The sequence below is a fragment of the Bos taurus genome, chromosome 21 (genome assembly GCF_002263795.3).
Source record: "Bos taurus isolate L1 Dominette 01449 registration number 42190680 breed Hereford chromosome 21, ARS-UCD2.0, whole genome shotgun sequence".
Lineage (NCBI taxonomy): Eukaryota > Metazoa > Chordata > Mammalia > Artiodactyla > Bovidae > Bos > Bos taurus.
The window spans coordinates 3,753,046-3,767,900 of NC_037348.1; positions in this window are offsets into that span (position 1 = coordinate 3,753,046).

Consider the following 14,855-nt stretch of genomic DNA (forward strand, 5'->3'; position numbering starts at 1 on the left):
GGAGGGAATGGAAAGACATACTTAAAGTGATGAAAGAAAAGAACCTACAGCCCAGATTACTGTACCCAGCAAGGATCTCATTCAAATATGAAGGAGAAATCAAAAGCTTTACAGACAAGCAAAAGCTGAGAGAATTCAGCACCACTAAACCAGCTCTCCAAAAAATGCTAAAGGATATTCTCTAGACTGGAAACACAAAAAGGGTGTATAAACTCAAACCCAAAACAATAAAGCAAATGGCAACGGGATCATACTTATCAATAATTACCTTAAACATAAATGGGTTGAATGCCCCAACCAAAAGACAAAGACTGGCTGAATGGATACAAAAACAAGACCCCTATATATGTTGTCTACAAGAGACCCACATCAAAACAAGGAACACAGACAGACTGAAAGTGAAGGGCTGGAAAAACATATTCCATGCAAATAGAGACCAAAAGAAAGCAGGAGTAGCAATACTCATATCAGATAAAATAGACTTTAAAACAAGGGCTGTGAAAAGAGACCAAGAAGGAAACTACATAATGATCAAAGATCAATCCAAGAAGAAGATATAACAATTATAAATATATATGCACCCAACACGGGAGCACCGCAGTATGTAAGACAAATGCTAACAAGTATGAAAGGGGAAATTAACAATAACACAATAGTAGTGGGAAACTTTAATACCCCACTCACACCTATGGATAGATCAACTAAACAGAAAATTAACAAAGAAACACAAACTTTAAATGATACAATAGACCAGTTAGACCTAATTGATATCTATAGGACATTTCACCCAAAAATAATGAATTTCACCTTTTTCTCAAGTGCACATGGAACCTTCTCCAGGATAGATCACATCCTGGGCAATAAATCTAGCCTTGGTAAATTCAAAAAAATTGAAATCATTCCAAGCATCTTTTCTGACCATAATGCACTAAGATTAGATCTCAATTACAGGAGAAAAACTATTAAAAATTCCAACATATGGAGGCTGAACAACACGCTGCTGAATAACCAACAAATCACAGAAGAAATCAAAAAAGAAATCAAAATATGCATAGAAATGAAAAAATTGAAAACACAACAACCCAAAACCTGTGGGACACTGTAAAAGCATTCCTAAGGGGAAAGTTCATAGCAATACAGGCATACCTCAAGAAACAAGAAAAAAGTCAAATAAATAACCTAACCCTACACCTAAAGCAACTAGAAAAGGAAGAAATGAAGAACCCCAGGGTTAGTAGAAGGAAAGAAATCTTAAAAATTAGAGCAGAAATAAATGCAAAAGAAACAGAAGAGACCATAGCAAAAATCAAGAAAGCCAAAAGCTGGTTCTTTGAAAGGATAAAGAAAATTGACAAACCATTAGCCAGACTCATCAAGAAACAAAGGGAGAAAAATCAAATCAATAAAATTGGAAATGAAAATGGAGAGATCACAACAGACAACACAGAAATACAACGGATCATAAGAGACTACTATCAGCAATTATATGCCAATAAAACGGACAACGTGGAAGAAATGGACAAATTCTTAGAAAAGTACAACTTTCCAAAACTCAACCAGGAAGAAATAGAAAATCTTAACAGACCCATCACAAACACGGAAATTGAAACTGTAATCAGAAATCTTCCAGCAAACAAAAGCCCAGATCCAGACGGCTTCACAGCTGAATTCTACCAAAAATTTAGAGAAGAGCTAAAATCTATCCCTACTCAAACCCTTCCAGAAAATTGCAGAGGAGGGTGAACTTCCAAACTCATTCTATGAGGCCACCATCACCCTAATATCAAAACCTGACAAAGATGCCACAAAAAAAGAAAACTACAGGCCAGTGTCACTGGTGAACATAGATGCAAAAATCCTTAACAAAATTCTAGCAATCAGAATCCAACAACACATTAAAAAGATCATACCCGATGAACAAATGGGTTTTATCCCAGGGATGCAAGGATTCTTCAATATCCGCAAATTAATCAATGTAATACATCTCATTAACAAATTGAAAAATAAAAGCTATATAATTATTTCAATAGATGCAGAGAATGCCTTTGACAAAATTCAACGTCCATTTATGATAAAAACTCTCCAGAAAGCAGGAATAGAAGGAACATACCTCAACATAATAAAAGCTATATATGACAAACGCACAGCAAACATTATCCTCAAAGGTGAAAAATTGAAAGCATTTCCCCTAAAGTCAGGAACAAGACAAGGGTGCCCACTTTCACCAGTACTATTCAACATAGTTCTGGAAGTTTTGGCCAGAGCAATCAGAGCAGAAAAAGAAATAAAAGGAATCCAAATTGGAAAAGAAGAAGTAAAACTCTCACTGTTTGCAGATGACATGATCCTCTACATAGAAAACCTGGAAGACTCCACCAGAAAATTACTAGAGCTAATCAATGAATATAGTAAAATTGCAGGATATAAAATCAACACACAGAAATCCCTTGTATTCCTATACACTAATAATGAGAAAATAGAAAGAGAAATTAAGGAAACAATTCCATTGCCCATCTCAACGAAAAGAATAAAATACTTAGGAATATACCTACCTAAAGAAACTAAAGACCTATATATAGAAAACTATAAAACACTGGTGAAAGAAATCAAAGAGGACACTAATAGATGGAGAAATATACCATGTTCATGGATCAGAAGAATCAATATAGTGAAAATGAGTATACTACCCAAAGCAATTTATAGATTCAATGCAATCCCTATCAAGCTACCAACGGTATTCTTCACAGAGCTAGAACAAATGATTTCACAATTTGTATGGAAATACAAAAAACCTCGAATAGCCAAAGCAATCTTGAGAAAGAAGAATGGAACTAGAGGAATCAACCTGCCTGACTTCAGGCTCTACTACAAAGCCACAGTCATCAAAACAGTATGGTACTGGCACAAAGACAGAAATGTAGATCAATGGAACAAAATAGAAACCCCAGAGATAAACCCACGCACCTTATCTTTGACACCTTATCTTTGACAAAGGAGGCAAGAATATACAACGGAGAAAAGACAATCTCTTTAACAAGTGGAGCTGGGAAAACTGGTCAACCACTTGTAAAAGAATGAAACTAGAACACTTTCTAACACCATACACAAAAATAAAGTCAAAATGGATCAAAAATCTAAATGTAAGACCAGAAACTATAAAACTCTTAGAGGAGAACATAGGCAAAACACTCTCTGACATAAATCACAGCAGGATCCTCCATGACCCACCTCCCATAATATTGGAAATAAAAACAAACATAAACAAATGGGACCTAATTAAAATTAAAAGCTTCTGTTCAACAAAAGAAACTATAAGCAAAGTGAAAATACAGCCTTCAGAATGGGAGAAAATAATAGCAAATGAAGCAACTGACAAAAAACTAATCTCAAAAATATACAAGCAACTCCTACAGCTCAATTCCAGAAAAATAAATGATCCAATCAAAAAGTGGGCCAAAGAACTAAATAGACATTTCTCCAAAGGCTAACAAACACATGAAAAGGTGCTCAACATCACTCATTATCAGAGAAATGCAAATCAAAACCACTATGAGATACCATTTCACGCCAGTGAGAATGGCTGCGTTCCAAAAGTCCACAAGCAATAAATGCTTGAAAGGGTGTGGAGAAAAGGGAACCCTCTTACACTGTGGTGGGAATGCAAACTAGTACAGCCACTACAGAGAACAGTGTGGAGATTCCTTAAAAAACTGGAAATAGAACTGCCTTATGACCCAGCAATCCCACTGCTGGGCATACACACAGAGGAAACCAGAATTGAAAGAGACACATGTACCCCAATGTTCATCACAGCAGTTTATAATAGCCAGGACATGGAAGCGACCTAGATGTCCATCAGCAGATGAATGGATAAGAAAGCATTGGTACATATACACAATAGAGTATTACTCAGACATTAAAAAGAATACATTTGAATCAGTTCTAATGAGGTGGATGAAACTGGAGCCAATTATACAGAGTGAAGTTAGCCAGAAAGAAAAACACCAATACAGTATACTAACACATATGGAATTTAGAAGGATGGTAACAATAACCCTGTATGCGAGACAGCAAAAAAGACACAGATGTATAGAACAGTCTTTTGGACTCTGTGGGAGAGGGAAAGGGTGGGATGATTTGGGAGAATGGCATTGAAACATGTATAATATCATATAAGTAATGAATTACCAGTCCAGGTTTGCTGCAGGATACAGGATGCTTGGCGCTGGTGCACTGGGATGACCCAGAGGGATGGTATGGGGAGGGAGGTGGGAGGGGGGTTCAGGATTGGGAACACGTGTACACCCATAGTGGATTCATGTTGATGTATGGCAAAACCAATACAACATTGTAAAGTAATTAACCTCCAATTAAAAAAAAAATTTTTTTTAAGTTAGGTTTGCTATGCAGATTTAAGCCCAAGCCTCCACTTGGTGGCTCCAAGGAGCCTTTCCCCTCCCTCTCAGAGAGGGAAACACTATTATAAATGGAGATTTCCTTTATAAATGTAAATTTCCCTTACAAAAGAGTAACTTCTCAGTTTTCAGAGCTTCTCCAGCATCTGTTGTTTCTCAAAATAGCTCAAATTAATCCCCATGCCAGAGAGGCATATTTTCTGCTTCCCACCTTCCTTATCACAGAAGTCTGGGGCTCAGCTTCCAGTCTATTGCTGACTAAGGTCCTCAGATGCAGCAGTCAGTTAACTCCAATTCCAAGTTCACCTCAGACACAGGGGGGAAAAAAAATCAGCATAATTCAAGTTTCACCCTCCACATTTCAATAACCCTAATAATTATTTATAAAATTATTTCCATTGGCCAATAATAGTAATCTGTGGCTTATTAAAGATGACAGGAAATTTCACGGACGTTGCATTCTGGAGACTTATCCGTTGTTGTTATTTATAATTCTGGCTTAGCTGTCATCCATTACCCTATATATTTTATTCACTCAAGTGTACATACAAAGTGATCTAAAATATCTCACAGACACTCTTGGAAATTTCTTTCATAATACTTCTTCCATAGTAAGTTATGGTAAATTCTTTATTATTTATATGTCAAAAACTGGGATATTATATATAGATTGCTAATAAGCACATTAAAAAATGCCCAGCATCACTTATTCAGTTCACTTCAGTCACTCAATCGTGTCTGACTCTGCGACCCCATGAATTGCAGCACACCAGGCCTCCCTGTCCATCATCAACTCCTGGAGTTCACTCAAACTCATGTCCATCGAGTCGGTGATGCCATCCAGCCATCTCATCCTCTGTCATCCCCTTCTCCTCCTGCCCCCAATCCCTCCCAGCATCAGAGTCTTTTCCAATGAGTCAATCTTCGCATGAGGTAGCCAAAGTACTGGAGTTTCCACTTTAGCATCAGTCCTTCCAAAGAACACCCAGGACTGATCTCCTTTAGAATGGACTGGTTGGATCTCCTTGCAGTCTAAGGGACTCTCAAGAGTCTTTTCCAACACCACATTTTAAAAGCATCAATTCTTTGGCGCTCAGCTTTCTTCTCAGTCCAACTCTCACATCCATACATGACCACAGGAAAAACCATAGCCTTGACTAGACAGACCTTTGTTGGCAAAGTAATGTCTCTGCTTTTGAATATGCTGTCTAGGTTGGTCATAACTTTCCTTCCAAGGAGTAAGCGTCTTTTAATTTTATGGCTGCAATCACAATCTGCAGTGATTTTAGAGCCCCCCAAAATAAAGTCTGACACTGTTTTCACTGTTTCCCCATCAATTTGCCATCAAGTGATGGGACCAGATGCCATGATCTTAGTTTTCTGAATGTTGAGTTTTAAGCCAATTTTTTCGCTCTGAAATGTAAATCAAACCTACAGTTGGGGATCACCTCACACCAGTCAGGATAGCCATCACCAAAAAATCTACAAACAATAAATGCTGGAGAGGATGTGGAGAAAAGGGAACACTCTTGTACTGTTGATGCAAATGTAAACTGATACAGCCACTATGGAGAATAGAATGGAAATTTCTTTAAAAACTAGAAATAAAAGTACCTTACAACGAAGAAACCCCACTACCGGGTATATACCCCGAGACGATCATAACTGAAAAAGATACATATACCCCAATGTTCAGGCTTCCCCAGTGGCACAGGGGTAAAGAATCTTCCTGCAATGCAGGAGATGCAGGTTTTATCCCTGGGTAAGGAAGATCCCCTGGAGGAGTACATGGCCGCTCACTCAAGTAATTTCCTAGAGAATCCCATGGAGAGAGGACCCTGGCAGGCCACAGTCCATAGGGTCACAAAGAACTGGACATAACTCAAGTGACTTAGCATGCACCCCAATTTTCACTGCAGCACTATTTACAATAGCCAGGACATGGAAGCAACCTAGATGTTCATTGACAGATGAATGGGTAATGAAAATGTAGTACATACATATAGTGGAATATTACTTGGCCACAAAAATGAACAAATTTTTGTCAGCTCTAGTGAGGTAGATGAACTAGAGCCTGTTATACAGAGTGAAGTAAGTCACAAAGAGAAAAGAAATAACATATATTGATACATATATATGGAGTCTGGAAAAATGATACTGATGAACCTGCAGAGCAGGAATAGAGATTCAGACATAGAGAACAAACTTATGGACACAGCAGGGGAGGGAGAAGTTGGGATAAACTGAGAGAGTAGCATTGAAATATATACATTACCATGTGTAAAATAGCTAATGGGAAGTTGCACTATAGTGCAGGGAGCTCAGCCTGGTGCTCTGTGACAAGGGATGGGATGCGGTGGGAGAGAGGTTTAAGAGAAAGGGGACATGTCTATACCTATGGCTGATTCATGTTAATATATCCAAGAAACCAATACAACATTGTAAAGCAATCATCCTTCAATATAAATAATTTTTTTTAAGTAAAGCATTAGAATGAAATGGGTCCAAGATGGCAGAAATATCAACTTCAATTGGACCTTGATCTTCAATCAGCAAACTAAGTGACACACCCAAAGCACCATAATGGGCACTTTCCAAGGCACTGTCAAATGACCCAAAAGGGGCCAATGGCCCAATTCCTGGAAATATCCACCCCTCCCCCAAAATAGTCAGAATAACCCCTCCCACTCATTAGCCTATGAAATTACCCAGCCCGCAAAAGCTAGCTACACTACATTTCAAGACCACCACACTCACCCTCTGTGATGGTCCACAGTCTGTCTGTGGAGTGTGTTTCTCTCTAAATAAATCCATTTCCTACCTATCACTGTATCTCTCACTGAATTCTTTCTATGATGAGACATCAAGAACCTGAGCTTCATTAGACCCTGAAAACAGATCTGTGATCTCAGTTCGAAGACTGTGGGTTTTGGCTGGGTTCTAGTCCCAGCACATGAGTTCAGGTCCCAAAATGAGGTAAATGGTTTCAGATGGATTTGAAAACTTTAATTTGAAAATAATAAGATTTCAACATTCTTTCAGAAAACTCTAACATAAATACTTCCTTGATAAAGATAAAATAGTCAAAAGTAGATTGGGGGTGGAGGGGAGGATAAGACCAACTAATTACTTTCAGTGTTTTTACAAATTTCCAAAATTAAGTTTACCTGATGGCACAGACCATAATAAATTTGAAAGACTTTTTCACAAAGTAACACCTGATATCATCATCTAGGTATGCTTTAAAACACAAACCTCAATTTTTCCTTTCTTTTAGCTGAAATAATAAAATTTGCTATGATTTGAGAGGGAAAAAATTACCACTCACATTATCCCATATAAAATAATTTAATCACTTTTACAATAAAACTTATTTTTACTTAAAAAATTTTCTCATGTGAGGAATGTGCAAGTTAGAGTATTGTTTCAGTGACGTACTGAGCTGGCATATGAGATTCATGTGAAAAGAATCAAGTGTAATTTCAGTTTTACCATTAATTATTCACGTGGTACAGCCGACACATGACTTCCTCAGGTCTTGGTGTCCATAAGGGCGTCAGATTCTATGATTGCTGAACTATATTCCAGGTCACTTATTAATTTGAGGCCTTGTGGGGCCCTCCAATATACAAATCCTTTCTGTGTCCCCTGTTTTCTGTTTGTATGAAACAGGCTCCATTCAGCCTCCTAGACCTTCTCTGAGTTCCACAGGGTAGATTTAATCAGTTGCTTATCAGGGAAAGAAAGAAATACAGAAAAAAAAGGAGGAGCAGTCAAGAAACAACAGGGCAGCCCTGGGGAAGGGTTCTGATTCCTTCTCAAGGAATGTACATGACAATATCTTGGGTCCCCACCCAGGTGGAGGATGGTAATTTTAGGCTGAGCCCAAGATTCCTGGATACCACTCTGGTACCTCACTACCAACCAATCAGAAGAAAGTCTGTACACAGTGGAAGATTTTAAAGACTCTGACCTCCTCCCCTAACATGTCCCTTTAAAATCTTTCATGACCAAGCAGTATCTTTGGGGATGGTTATTTGGACACAAGTCCAACTTCTCCCCAGGTTGCCAGCCTCCTGAATAAAGCAAACTCTCTGCTCCTTCCAGCACTTGTTTCTGAGGTATTGGTTTTGGAGCAGCAAGCAGCCAAACCTGGGCTCAGTAACAAATCCAATATTCTGTTATTGAAATATTTTGATATCATAATTGCCATTCATCTACAAATACAGACATTATATATTAGTGACTCAAGTACAATTTAGAAATAGTCGTTTAAAAAACAAATAAGCTTACCATTGTAACAGAAATGAAAGAAACCAAATCTTGCCGAGTGCTTTTTACATTTGCTTTCAATGGTAGCAAAATGTAAACTATTCATGATAATAGTTCATGGACCATCTGCAGATGTACAGTTGGTCCAGGTAAGGATGCTTTAGTAATTCAAGATGTCACAGCTATTCCTTTCCAGTTAATCTCTAGGAAAAAATAGAACAAGAGTCTGAGACCCCCAAGAGGGATTACTGAGGGAATCATCTGGCTTACAGATTTACCTAAAGGGAAATCAGCCAGGATTTCCCATTTTATAAAGATGATTTTGCTTTAATGGAAAACTCCACTAAAATTTTTTAAATTAAATTATTCTGTTTAAAGGTATAATCAGCAAGTGATGATTTCCCTATAATATCATTTTATTAATACTCTAAATCAAGACAGATTTTTTAAAAACTAATTTTGACTCGATTAATTGAAGCCTTGTTCATTGTTAGACTGCTTTTTAAAGATAGTTTACATGTGGTATTTTTAAATGAAGCTGAGTAGTTCTAATATCTACAGAAAGAGGTGGATTTATTTTTTCCCTAATGTTGAAAGAAATTATAGTTGACCCTGAACAACACTGAAAGTAGAAAGGATGGAGTAAAGAGAGAAAGATCAAATATATAAGACAATGAGTCTTATTAAAAATTGTTGACTTTTTATCTTCCAAAACCCCTTTGATCATACTAGCATACATATTACCTTAGCTTTCATGACAAGATCACCCTCAGTTTTAAGTTAGGCTACTTGATAAAACATCTTCTCCTAATAACTCACATCACGTGAAGTTTTATAGCAATAATAGGTTAAAATGACAACATCATATCATACATGATTTGGAGGTCAGAGGGGCGGTGGCCAGGAGGACCAATCCCACGTCCAAGGAGTCATGGCTGCGCGGGCGCAGGAGGGCCTAGAGGAGCTATCCCACATTGAAGGTCAGGAAGGGCGGTGGTGAGGAGATACCCCTCGTCCAAGGTAAGGAGCAATGGCTGCGCTTTGCTGGAGTAGCCCTGAAGAGATACCCCACACCCAAGGTAAGAGAAACCCAAGTAAGACGGTAGGTGTTGCAAGAGGGCATCAGAGGGCAAACACACTGAAACCATACGCACAGAAAACTAGTCAATCTAATCACACTAGGACCACAGCCTTGTCTAACTCAATGAAACTAAGCCATGCCCATGGGGCAACCCAAGACAGGCGGGTCATGGTGGAGAGATTTGACAGAATATAGTCCACTGGAGAAGGGAATGGCAAATCACTTCAGTATTCTTGCCTTGAGAACCCCATGAACAGTATGAAAAGGCAAAATGATAGGATACTGAAAGAGAAACTCCCCAGGTCAGTAGGTGCCCAATATGCTACTGGAGATCAGTGGAGAAATAACTCCAGAAAGAATGAAGGGATGGAGCCAAAGCAAAAAGAATACCCAGTTGTGGGTGTGACTGGTGATACAAGCAAGGTCCGATGCTGTAAAGAGCAATATTGCATAGGAACCTGGAATGTCAGGTCCATGAATCAAGGCAAATTGGAAGTGGTCTACAAGAGATGGCAAGAGTGAATGTCAACATTCGAGGAATCAGCAAACTGAAATGGACTGGAATGGGTGAATTTAACTCAGATAACCATTATATCTACTACTGCGGGCAGGAATCCTTCAGAAGAAATGGAGTAGCCATCATGGTCCACAAAAGAGACCAAAATGCAGTACTTGGATGCAATCTCAAAAACGACAGAATGATCTCTGTTCGTTTCTAAGGCAAACCATTCAATATCAGAGTAATCCAAGTCTATGCCCCAACCAGTAACGCTGAAGAAGCTGAAGTTGAATGGTTTTATGAAGACCTACAAGACCTTTTAGAACTAACACCCAAAAAAGATGTCCTTTTCATTATAGGCGACTGGAATGCAAAAGTAGGAAGTCAAGGAACACCTGGAGTAACAGGCAAATTTGGCCTGGAATACAGAATGAAGCAGGGCAAAGACTAATAGAGTTTTTCCAAGAAAATGCACTGGTCATAACAAACACCCTCTTCCAACAACACAAGAGAAGACTCTATACATGGACATCACCAGATGGTCAACCCCGAAATCAGATTGATTATATTCTTTGCAGCCAAAGATGGAAAAGCTCTATACAGTCAGCAAAAACAAGACCAGGAGCTGACTGTGGCTCAGACCATGAACTCCTTATGGCCAAATTCAGACTTAAATTGAAGAAAGTAGGGAAAACCACTAGACCATTCAGGTGTGACCTAAATCAAATCCCTTATGAGTATACAGTGGAAGTGAGAAATAGATTTAAGGGCCTAGATCTGATAGACAGAGTGCCTGATGAACTATGGAATGAGGTTCGTGACATTGTACAGGAGACAGGGATCAAGACCATTCCCATAGAAAAGAAATGCAAAAAAGCAAAATGGCTGTCTGGGGAGGCCTTACAAATAGCGGTGAAAAGAAGAGAAGTGAAAAGCAAAGGAGAAAAGGAAAGATATAAACATCTGAATGCAGAGTTCCAAGAATACCAAGAAGAGATAAGAAAGCCTTCTTCAGCAATCAATGCAAAGAAATAGAGGAAAACAACAGAATGGGAAAGACTAGAGATCTCTTCAAGAAAATCAGAGATACCAAAGGAACATTTCATGCAAAGATGGGCTCGATAAAGGACAGAAATCATATGGACCGGGAGGAGCCAAGATGGCGGAGGAGTAGGACGGGGAGAACACTTTCTCCCCCACAAATTCATGAAAAGAGCATTTAAACGTCGAGTAAATTCCACAAAACAACTTCTGAATGCCGGCAAAGGACATCAGGCACCCAGAAAAGCAATCCAACTCTTTGAAAGGAGGTAGGAAAAAATATAAAAGACAAAAAAAGAGACAAAAGAGGGAGGGATGAAGTTCCGTCCCGGGAAGGGAGTCTTAAAAAGAGAGAAGTTTCCAAACACCAGGAAACCTTCTCACTGCCGAATCTGTGCCGAGCTTCGGAAGCACAAGGGCAACATAACAGGGAGAAAAAATAAATAAACAATTAAAACTCGAAGATTGCGAGTCCTACGGTAACTCCCCCAGCGGAGAAGCAGTGCGGACGCCTGCACGCGCCATTAGCAAGCGGGGGCTGTGCAGGGAGGAGCAGCGCAGGCTGCATCGCTTAGAGTAAGAATCTGGCCTGAATACCCTGAGCACTATCTGAGCAAAATAATTTGGGCTAGCAAACCAGACTGTGGGATATCTACCACGCGAAAAGCCAGCCCCAACCTAAGACACCACCAGGCCCGCGCACGGAACAAAGAATTGAACAGAGATAGCTGGCTGCAGACCTTCCCCCTCCAGTGATAGGCAGCCAGAGCCGGAAGGGGGCAATCACAGCCCCAGAGAGACATTATCTATAAAACTGTAAGCAGGCTTCTTTGCTAACTAAAACTTCTTGGGGGTCTGGATGGTTAACATCTGCCTGAGAAGGTACGCCGGTTTTACACCCAGATAACCGAGTGGCGGGGAGGCGATAAGTTGCAGCATTGGCGCTCGCCAAACACCTCATCACTTGAGCTGCTCGGACCTGGGAAGAGCACAAAACTCAGGCCCAACTGAGTCTGTGCCTCTGAGGACTACCCGAGTGCCTGAACCTGAGCGGCTTGGACCTGGGAGGTACATGCAACCCAGGGCCAGCCTCGGATTGCTCCCAGTGGAACAACCTAGAGCCCGAGCAGTGTGGGCAGGGAGGCTACACGCGCTGTGAGCGGGGGCAGACCCAGTGTGGCTGAGGCACTGCGAGCACACGCCAGTGTTATTTGTTTGCAGCATCCCTCCCTCCCTCCCCACAGCGCGACTGAACAAAGAAAAGAAATACAGCTCCACCCATCAGAACACCGACACAAGCTTCCCTAACCAGGAAACCTTGACAAGCCACCTGTACAAACCCACACACAGCGAGGAAAAGCCACAATAAAGAGAACTCCACAAACTGCCAGAATACAGAAAGGACACCCCAAACTCAGCAATTTAAACAAGATGAAGAGACAGAGGAATATCCAGCAGATAAAGGAACAGGATAAATGCCCACCAAACCAAACAAAAGAGGAAGAGATAGGGAATCTACCTGATAAAGAATTCCGAATAATGATAGTGAAATTGATCCAAAATCTTGAAATTAAAATGGAATCACAGATAAATAGCTTGGAGACAAGGATTGAGAAGATGCAAGAAAGGTTTAACAAGGACCTAGAAGAAATAAAACAGAGTCAATATATAATGAATAATGCAATAAATGAAATTAAAAACACTCTGGAGGCAACAAATAGTAGAATAACAGAGGCAGAGATAGGATTAGTGAATTAGAAGATAGAATGGTAGAAATAAATGAATCAGAGAGGATAAAAGAAAAACGAATTAAAAGAAATGAGGACAATCTCAGAGACCTCCAGGACAATATTAAACGCTACAACATTTGAATCATAGGGGTTCCAGAAGAAGAAGACAAAAAGAAAGACCATGAGAAAATACTTGAGGAGATAATAGTTGAAAACTTCCCTAAACTGGGGAAGGAAATAATCACCCAAGTCCAAGAAACCCAGAGAATCCCAAACAGGATAAACCCAAGGCGAAACACCCCAAGACACATATTAATCAAATTAACAAAGATCAAACACAAAGAACAAATATTAAAAGCAGCAAGGGAAAAAAAACAAGTAACACACAAGGGAATTCCCATAAGGATAACAGCTGATCTTTCAATAGAAACTCTTCAAGCCAGGAGGGAATGGCAAGACATACTTAAAATGATGAAAGAAAATAACCTACAGCCCAGATTATTGTACCCAGCAAGGATTTCATTCAAGTATGAAGGAGAAATCAAAAGCTTCTCAGACAAGTAAAAGCTAAGAGAATTCTGCACCACCAAACCAGCTCTCCAACAAATACTAAAGGATATTCTCTAGACAGGAAACACAAAAATGGTGTATAAATTCGAACCCCAAACAATAAAGTAAATGGCAACGGGATCATACTTATTAGTAATTACCTTAAACGTAAATGGGTTGAATGCCCCAACAAAAAGACAAAGACTGGCTGAATGGATACAAAAACAAGACCCCTACATATGTTGTCTACAGGAGACCCACCTCAAAACAGGGGACACATACAGACTGAAAGTGAAGGGCTGGAAAAAGATTTTCCATGCAAATAGGGACCAAAAGAAAGCAGGAGTAGCAATACTCATATCAGATAAAATAGACTTTAAAACAAAGGCTGTGAAAAGAGACAAAGAAGGTCAGTACATAATGATCAAAGGATCAATCCAAGAAGAAGATATAACAATTATAAATATATATGCACCCAACACGGGAGCACCGCAGTATGTAAGACAAATGCTAACAAGTATGAAAGGAGAAATTAACAATAACACAATAATAGTGGGAGACTTTAATACCCCACTCACACCTATGGATAGATCAACTAAACAGAAACTTAACAAGGAAACACAAACTTTAAACGACACAATAGACCAGTTAGAGCTAATTGATATCTATAGGACATTTCATCCCAAAACAATGAATTTCACCTTTTTCTCAAGCGCACATGGAACCTTCTCCAGGATAGATCACATCCTGGGCCATAAAGCTAGCCTTGGTAAATTCAAAAAAATAGAAATCATTCCAAGCATCTTTTCTGACCACAATGCAGTAAGATTAGATCTCAATTACAGGAGAAAAACTATTAAAAATTCCAACATATGGAGGCTGAACAACACACTGCTAAATAACCAACAAATCACAGAAGAAATCAAAAAAGAAATCAAAATTTGCATAGAAACGAATGAAAATGAAAACACAACAACCCAAAACCTGTGGGACACAGTAAAAGCAGTCCTAAGGGGAAAGTTCATAGCAATACAGGCACACCTCAAGAAACAAGAAAAAAGTCAAATAAATAACCTAACTCTACACCTAAAGCAACTAGAAAAGGAAGAAATGAAGAACCCCAGGGTTAGTAGAAGGAAAGAAATCTTAAAAATTAGAGCAGAAATAAATGCAAAAGAAACAAAAGAGACCATAGCAAAAATCAACAAAGCCAAAAGCTGGTTCTTTGAAAGGATAAATAAAATTGACAAACCATTAGCCAGACTCAT